Below are 10,288 nucleotides of genomic sequence, written 5' to 3' on the forward strand. Positions count from 1 at the left end.
CGAGTGTAATACGACTGCACGAGAAAAATTACTCACCTTTGAAAGGGACTCTCTTGATCAATTTAATTAATGAGAATATCAGTTTCACATCAGTGACGTGCTGCACGACGAATGGAAGCGAGGGCGAGAATACCGTGGATATGGTTATAGGGGTGGAGATGTAATAAGGCGGGTTTTCGAGGCAGAGAATTTCCGTCTCCCACCTACACAGGGACAGATGATTATTATCGTAAATAAGTCAGCTATATTGTTGAATGTATAATGTAATACCTAGTATGAACCTGACATTTACAACTACTCTGTGCTGTTACCCTGAGAGACATTGTATGTGATGAGATATTTGTTTCTTTTAAGAGGGGTCGCATGTGAGGGGGCATCTTGGGACAGAGAGCTCTTTGTACACCGTCATGAGCCAAAAATGAGTTTAATGGCTCTGAGCACTATGCGACTTAACTTCTGAGGTCATCAGTCGCCTAGAACTTAGAACTAATTAAACCTAAATAACCTAAGGACATCACACACATCCATGCCCGAGGCAGGATTCGAACCTGCGACCGTAGCGATGGCTCGGTTTCAGACTGTAGCGCCTAGAACCGCACGGCCACTCCGGCCGGCAATGAGTTTAATATTCTTGCCCTATGATGCAGGACGTGGCGGCTATTATGCTGACGAGAACAAGGTTTTCCACCGGTTGAGAGAGTACTTAGAGGAAATATATCCGAGGCCATAGTTTTGTACAGTGTTTTTACAAGAAGTAGCTATACGTCAGCAATGTAAAAACGCGTGAAGGGTCAAATTTCTTCTATCTTCGGAAATAACTCGTATAAAAGGGACTAATCTACATTTGGCATTAGATATTCTAGGCGTATTGGCGAAACAACATCCTCGTCTCGTAGTTTTGAATCTGAGGAGTCACGGGTAGGATTGCAGCTAGTCCAAATTGCCCCACATATTTTAACAAAAAATGGTTCAAACGGCTGTAAGCACCATGGGACTTAACATCCGAGTTCGTCAGTCCCCTAGACTTAAAACTACTTAAACCTAACTATCTTAAGGACATCACACACATCCATGCCCATGGCAGGATTCGACCCTACGACCGTAGCAGCAGCTCGGTTCCGGACTGAAGTAAGGTTTCCGTAATTTCCCTAAATCGCTTCACACAAATGTGGGATGGTAGCTTCGAAAAGGCACGGCCAGCTCCCTTCCCCGTCCTTCCCTAATCCGGTGGGACAGATGATATCGCTATTTGGTCCGTTCCCCAAAACCAACCAGACAATCTCTCTCTTCCTCTCTCGCAGAAATACCATAGGTGGACAGCTGCCAATGTTGTTGCAAGGAACAACGTAAGTTAAATGTAAGGAAGAACAATCAACAGCAAGTTGTTACAGAAAATAATGACCTCAGATCAATAGTGTTACCTGAATCGTTTAATAACTTCTCCTTTAGGTGCCACAAACAATATACTTTTTACATAAATGCCTGCGTTTCCGACCTAGCAGAAAATTAAATAGTTGTATGATACTGTGATAGAGCAAAGGTGGAACGCATGCCGTACGCTCGGATGCGAACGCCAGAAGGAATGAAGACAGACGCTAAAATATCTGCTCGTCATTTAAGAAATAACATTTAAAAATCGAAGATTAAGCAAAGCTAAGTCAAATTGCTTGTCTGGCTTCTGAACTTCTAAAATACCTTCATGAGTAAAAATTATATAAATATTTTGTAAAATTAATAGCCCCTTGGGTTCTGATATGACAGTACCCCACTGTTCATTGTTATCGAAAGTCTCATCATACCTGATGGGCTCGATGATTTCCGAGTGATAGAACCCAGTACATTGTTCTCGACGGCGAGTTTTCCCCATAGACAAGATCACTGCCAGGAGTTCCTAAGGGAAATGTAACAGGACCGCCCTTGTTCTCTATACACATGAACTGTCTAGGCAATAGTGTCAGTAGCAACTACCCCTAGCTACCTGTGGGTTCATTCTGAGCCGAAAAACATTTCCGCATCGAACTTGACGTGTGTTTTATGCCGCCTCCATGGTGTTACAATTGTAAGAATCATCATTGTCCATAAATACACCGACAGACGCTGTACGGTGCATGGAATCATCAGTGAACATAAATACTCCACCAGACACTTTACGCTGCATGGCAGATCCTGATATATAGCACCCTTTGTCATTCCTTTCCCTGTCCCAAATCAAGCAGTGTAAAAACGACTGTTAGTAATATGCTGCCTTCTTTACTTCTTGCTCCATGGGCGGACTTAATAATATGGAGAAAACATTACAAACATGTCTCAGTCCTGTCACAGCTAGTGCGTTCCTCTCGTGTTTCTCAGGTCTGACAACTGCAGTTTTATTTCTGCACAAGTTCTACATTAACTTTAACTCCCAGTGTGTCATGTACTGTATCACAAATTCAGGTTTCAAATAGTGTATTCCAATCAATACTGGCGAAACATTTTTCCATATTCTTTTCGATAAAGAAATGAAATGAATATAAAATGCCTTCTGGAAATCTTCGCACATAACTTTACGCTGATTCTTAGATTTTTAAAGAAAAACCGTACCCGTAAAAACATCTTCCGAACGACAACAAGTATTTACTTTTTGAAGGCCGCCCAAGACATTTGTCAAATCAATACAGTATATCTACTTTTTTAATCTGCAGCATTAACTGCTACCACGTGAAGACAAAAAGATAATTTCCAAACATTGAAACACGTCATTTATTTGTTGGCATAGGATAGCCTCAAACAAAGCCATCAATTTACGTTTCTGAATGACAAATTCTTTTTTAATGACACAACGAAACCGTATGACCACCACCTCTTCCGCAGGAGAACCGTCTTCCATCTTCAGTGTCTCCGTTTCATCGCGTAAACACACCTTGTCTGACATCAGATCATCAGAAAAACAGAGATCCCGGTGTAGGCGATACGCGTCATCGGGGAAGAACTCGATGAGATCCAGTTCTTCTAACAGGTCAGCCTCCATGTCCAGTACGTACTGTTCCATTTCCAAGTCATCAGCCATATAGCAAGGTCAATATCCGTATCGAAATCTATATCCATATCCAGATCCATATCGAAGTCCAGTTCCAGATCCATATCCACATCGAGATCCAACGGCCACCTTAAAGAAAATGGAGGTAAAATTACTTTGTGTTAAAAGATATGATACAAATAATAATACTAAAACATTTTCACCTTATGTCATTACTGTGTAGAATTTCGTCAGTGTAAAACGACTTCAGTGATTCACAACAGTTATGTTCATAGCGTAGAACTCCATTTAATGGACATCATAGTGTTCACAACAAACAGAGTTAACCAAATATTTAACAAAAGCAAGTTTACGTATTTACAAAATAAACCCTTAACATTGAATATCCGTGGGCTACAAGTAAAAAATGCATCAGACAAGAAAACTGCAGCAACTATAAGTGTATACATTTCTTATGCCATACCACACACGAGTTAACGCGTCACACGCGACAGTCCGCAGTCTATGCAGCCCTAGTACTCAAGCGACCTCATGTCTTTTTCGTCACAACCGGTGTCCATCATCGACTGGATGTCACAGACGTTTGCGAACGTGCTCGCGATATTGAAAATTACATGATGCTTGATAGTCCTGAATCCATCACGTTTTAATATCGGGTCAGCAAGATCACATATGTTAACGGGATATAGCATTTATGAACAGAAAGAAATCCACACGATCGCTATAAATGCTTTGTCTCAATAAGAACACGTGCCTAGTGCTCTTCCAGAAATTTATTTCGTACCTTTTACCACAGACTCCCAACATAACGCGCCACTGCTTAGCGAATCGAATGCACAACAAAAATTTCAGTCGTCGCTTCGAGTGTTGCCTTCATGTCTCGTGTGTCGTAATTGGCAAATGGAACAGTGCTGGCCAATTACAGATCTGCTGGTTTCAATCGACGGAGGTGTCTCATGATACAGGATGTGTTTAAATTTTACGTGGTTTGTCTTAATCACTTCGCACTTATTTCGTGACAGCTGTGAAAAGGGTATGGGCAGTATTCTTCCATCTGGTATCGTTGTCCAACCGCAATAAATTCTAATTTTCTAAATACACGCTATCAACAATATAATTTTCCTTACGTTAATTTCTGTTACATATAGCACAAATTTCACATCTGTTACGCCTCCCATACGACAACGGAGGTGTGACATAATTAGACAGGATGACTCAGGTCTGGTGTCTCACTAAACCGAAGCTGACGCTCACTGTCCACCTCGGCGGTGTATCTACCTTGAGGACTTTGCAGCAATGCCCCCCTCCCTACAAGCACTGACCTGCTATAAGCTGGTTGAACAGTAACCTCACTGATATAACTAATGAAACGTCACATAATTTGTTCTTCGAAAACACTTGTTACTTACATTTCACTTGAGAACATCAGCCCCCAAAGAAACCTGAAAAAGAAAATGAAAGAATATGCATTTTCGTAACTATTGAAATAGGGTAAGTTATTTATTTAGAGTAATAATAAGCAACACTAGACTGAGGTCATCAGAGCGACTCCTGTATCAGTAATCCTCAGCATAATATATTTACAATAGCAGCTGCTAATCGATATCGTCATTTTCAAACACCGAATTAACTAGTTTTATACACAAGGCTCCACTACGAGGTAGTATAAATTGCCCGTTTGTCAAGATATTCAGATACTCCAATAAAATGTTCAGCTTTTATTTGCAACCACTGACGTCAGTACAGCGATATCGACCAGTAGCTTTTAGTCTGAGAAGTGTGTGAGGTGGCAGAAGCCAGAAGAGGCTTACCAGGCGAGGATCGCGAAAGCAGCCTCCTCGAACGCAGTGCAGAGAAACTCAATCATCTTGACACGCAGCTCAGCACCAAATGAGTGTTTCCGTGGTTACCCCGGCTGTAGATCCATTGTCGAAACGAAAGACAAGCGAGTTGCACCACCCGCGATTGTTACGTCAAAACTGTGCTCGAGGAACGCACGCTTCAATTTCTTTATTTGACCTTTACGAGACGAAATGCAGCCACAACAAAACATTCGTAGCCGTCTTTGCCTTGGATGACACAGTTTAACTCGGACGTTTGAAAACTGTTTACACATTAACCCTGCATACATTCATAAGCGACACGTAAAAGTTACGCGAATCTACAGAGACTTAATCCTCCGTTATTCGCGCGAAAATTCGTGACATGGTCACTATCGCGGGAGTCAGGTGTCATCCAAAACTCGGGCGGTCTATTTGTATACTTTGATCAGTCTTTCTGACTAATTGTATGGTTTTTTATTGCATCTAAATCTAATACATTTATGATTCGTGCACAGTATAATATATTCTAACGTTTCAAACAGCTCGACCTTTCGAAGAACAATATCTGCATCTGAATTACTGGCATTACATGGTCCCTCTGGTTGCTTACTAAAGTACGGTTCTAAATTCCAAGTGTAAGCTGTCTTTACATCAACCAAATCAAACTCTTTTACCCCATACTTTGCTGGTTTCATAGGGATATATTGCCTGAATGGAATGGGCAGTTTCCTCTAAATGCCAAAAGCTGTCGTCAAGAGTATGATATTCACCAGGTGAATAATAGTTTTTGGAATTGTTCGTGAATAGTTCAAGTAGGAGCCAACTTGTCAGTCTCTCGGCGAAAATCTCTATCACGGACATTATCAAACCTAAGATATCTCAACAAAAACCTGAATCGGTTTTCACTTATGCATAAATAACATGATTCGAGTACGTTTCCCTTTGAACTCTTTCTAGAACATCTCAAAGATCCACACAGATATAACAAACCAATGAAATCTCTTATCTCTATTGCATCTTGATCTTTAGCATCCCTTTCCCCAGAGAAGTTACCATGCACTTCACTCACAAATATATTAGTGCATATTGCGATAATGCTGATTATGTGTTCATCCAAGAACAAATTCAGAATTTCTTTTTCTGTCTTTTTTGTACTAGCTTGATTTTTTGGTCCAGCCAAAAGCGTAATAATATTGCAAGCTCTGCTTCTAACAATGGTAGGATATTTACTTTTTCTCCGTTTAGTTATTCCATCTTTCGCTGAAAGGAATGCATCTTCTTGAGTCACTTCTTCCTGTGACTCATATTCATCATTCTCTGGCACTTCTCTGTTCCTGAATCATGAGTCAGCACTATCACTGTGAGCATCTTCATTACTCAGCTCATTGAACCATTAAAACCATACATTAGAATCTCATCCTGTCATCTAAACTCTGAGGGTTTTTTCTTTATTTTGACATTTCTTCCACAATCTAAAAATAAAGAGAATACTAGGTAACATGGAAAGTAACTGCAGTCAGTTTCAATAAGTCCAAATTTACGCACATGAAAGATCGATTGAATCTAGGAAAACAATAGAGTAATACAGACTTACTTTGTTTCAGACTCTAGCAGCAGAGCTCGCTCGGATGACAAGTGTCCTCCAGACTATAATAATGTTTCATAAACAATGTAACTTTCGTAACTGAAAGCCAACAATGAATGGAGCTAACTGTTAGAGAGTTAACAGAAATGTACAGAAAATGGCGCGGACACAACCCTGCCCTGTCAGACAAAATTGAGAGGGAAAGTCATGTGGATGACGAGTGTCATCCGCGCGAGCGACAGAGGAATAATAGATACTTGGGATATACAAATGAAACAGCACATATATTCTGACGTTCCTTCTTCGGTGGTCCTTTTTTCGTCATACATCTGGTCTACAGCTGAGTATCCGCTTCTTCCAAAAATGTTTCCAGCATAACACGGTCCACCATGCGTGAGCTGCCTGAACATTGTCGCAATATATTGACGTAAGCATTGTCGTGGATAAGACTCTCAAGCCACGGTAAGAATCGAAATCTTTTCATGGCGCAAAGATCTGATGGTTAACATCAGTGTCACAACTTTATGGAGATTATAGCACATGTTTCATATTTACTTCATCTTGTCTGACGTGTACATGGTTTTTAGAGGTACGAGGCCGTACATTTTTGTAATATAACTTTGTCTAGTAGAGTGACTGAGACATTTCTTTTCGTTCTAGTAAAGTCTGCATCGTCAAGACAGAGATAATGTCAGCGGCAAGTAATATGGTATGAATTTCTGTCACACTCAGATTTCCCTTTTTCTCTACCACCTCATATTGTGGATCCAAAGAAATTGCCCACCTCTATAGTGGAGCAAAGTTCTAGAGAAATTTCGATTATATTTTGAGTTCCATTTCTGGTCTCGTAGCAATGCTACGGTATTTGTAAGGTATATGGTCTTCCAGCATGTTGCAGTAGCTATGTTTCAGCAACATCTGTTAATCACTACAACGACAAACCTGTCCAAAGTTATTCACTCGATGACAAGTTTGGGGCCGAGACACATTCTAGAACCATCGTAACATAGTGAAAAACGGTATTTCAGACGATGTTAAAACCATATCACAACGTGCAAAGGACAGTTAAGGCGGGCACAGATAGTTATCTGTTATAAAAAAAAAACTAAAATTTGCAACTGTGAAGTGCTTTAGATTCTGCTTGTACCACTACACCACCCTGGTACACTGGCTTTGGACAAATCCACGTACTAGCCTAGCACGCCTCTTTCCTCAATCCAAATTTCCGTTCGTCGCTTCAGTCTGTCCAACATGTCTCGTAGATTTTTTGTCTGGTTCACATAAGCTAATTTTACAGTCCAGCTGAGATGTAATAGTGTGGGATAGTCTTCGTAAAACCGGTCACATATTCTTCTAGCCCGATGAACTTTACTGTTGCCGTCTTGATAAACCTGTACGAGTAATGTCCTCTTGCGAGGTGACATATTTCAAATGTTCATGACGTGCAGTTGCCATGGCAATCATCTATCGATAACAGGTTGGAATGGACCTCCATTCTCTGCCAGCAGCAATTCCTGTCGCGTTTCGAAGCGATTTCGATTCACAATCCGTGAAACGCGTATCGGGTCCCTCTCAGTCAGGATCGTTTCCCGAGCACAATTCTGACTACGTATTTCGTGGCCACTTGCTTAAACATCGCCGGTTGAAGACACAATGAATAGTCCGCCGCGAACACCAACAAATCCAGGTGCTACACAAACCGTATGGCCATTGTCACACCCAAACACGATTGCCATTTTCTGCTGTCACTTACTTAACGTTTACCCCGTTTACGTAAATGACCGCTTGAAACATATATGTCTCGCTGATCTCGACTGCCTTTCGCTAACGTAGAGCCAATGCGCACGCGGTTGAGCGCGGGACTCGAACACTGTACCATCTACGAAGGCTTAACGATTTATCTCCGGTTGCGCAATGGGGTGACTAATCTTTTGTCTGGCGAACTTAAATAACCATTTTCCGGACTGGGAAGGAGCGCCTGGTCCCCGGCACGAATCTGCCCGGGGGATTTGTGCCGAGGTCCGGTGAACCGGCCAGTCTGTGGATGGTTTTTAGGCGGTTTTCCATCTGCCTCGGCGAATGCGGGCTGGTTCGCATTATTCTGCCTCAGATACACTATGTCGGCGATTGCTGCGCAAACAAGTTCTCCACGCACGCGTACGCCACCATTACTCTATCACGCAAACATAGGGGTTAACTCGCCTGGTGTGGGACGTACCCTGAGGGGGGGGGGGGGGGGGGGGATTCCACCGGGGTCCGAACCGCACAATAATCGTGAAAGAGTGGTTCGGTGTGGGGCGGCGAAGGGGTGAAGTGAACTGCGGTAGTCGTCGTGGGGTTGTGGACCACTGCGGCTGCGGCGAGGACGGAGCCTCTCCGCCGTTCCTAGGTGCCCGGTTAACATACAACATACATACAACATACAAGTAACCATCAGTCCGACGACAACCGTATTAAGCAGCGGTAAACCTTAGTAAGGCCGAGACATCCGATACCCGTCGTTACATATGGGGTGCTGCACTCATTGTGGCGAGTAACCGTCCACTCTGGCTCACTAAGTACTGAATACGTCGAAGCTACTCTCAGTTACCAAACAGTGTCAGCATTTCCGATCAGTTGTTGACCGAAGCTGTGAAAGGACCTTCATGATTCGTTGTTGTCGTTTTATGTTCCGACGTATCCATGTGAAGCCTGTAACTGGAGAGTCTGTAGCACCAAGACTACGTGTGGACTTCATCCTTCACAGAGAGTTTGTTTGCGTCATATTCTGCCCATAAAATTTCCTCACAGTAATCGAGTAAGTATACGTGTAAATATCACTTGACCGTCTTTGGTACACGAGGGTACCCGGATCTCAGCTAGGAGCTTCTTGGATGGAGGATAAGTGGAGGAAATTAATCGTAATTTACTTTAAAATATGGCTACGTTGTCTGATCTTCAAACATGTTTATGTAACCATATGAAAATGGATACCTGCTACTTATAGCGCTCGAAGTGGCCGCGTGGTTTCAGGTGCCATGTCACGGACTGCGCAGCCCCTCCTGCCGGACCTCCGAGTGCTACCTCTGGCATGGGTATGTGTATGTGTGTGTGTTGTTCTTAGCATAAGTTAGTTAAAGTAGTGTGTAAGTCTAGGGACCCATGACCTCAGCAGTTTGGTCCCTTAGGAATTCACACACAATTGAACATGTGCTACCTTACTGTGCTTCATTATCATAAAGACACCATTTCTCACCGCCAGTTAAGAATGGTCGGTATTGTCAACAGCCAATTGATGACGAGCAAACAGAGATATACATTTGGCCACTAGATTTTTGTGATTTTGGCTTCGAGTATGCGGTACACACGCCCGATTTTTGATTCTTACACGTTGCTTGCAAATGTCGCACGATGGTGGAATGATCACATTTGATCTCATACATCAGTTGTCGAGTACACTGATGTCGATCATTGTGGATTAATGTTTTAAAACGATCTTCGTAAAACTCCGAAGGTCTCCCGGAACGTCGAAGTCACTGATGTCAAAATGATCGTCATTAAAACGAGAAAAGAATTTTCTTGCAGTTCTGAGTGGAATGGCGGTAGCCCCATACATGGCGCAAATCTCCGGTGCAGTTATTCCTCTACTTAACTGAAACAAAAGAATATGGCGGAAACGTTCCGATTTTTCCACTTGGCACTCCACTTTTTAGCCATACACAGTGCCACCCACTATCTTCAAATGACAAAACGGCAATATTTAAACTCAAATAGCAATAGTGATCTACAAATAAAAATGACAATCCATAAATAAACCTATATCAGCCGGAATACCATAGTGCGAAACAAGAACTTTATGCACTTATGCACCAAACTAATGTTTAG

This window comes from Schistocerca serialis, chromosome 6, assembly GCF_023864345.2.
Source record: "Schistocerca serialis cubense isolate TAMUIC-IGC-003099 chromosome 6, iqSchSeri2.2, whole genome shotgun sequence".
NCBI classification, from domain to species: Eukaryota; Metazoa; Arthropoda; class Insecta; order Orthoptera; family Acrididae; genus Schistocerca; species Schistocerca serialis.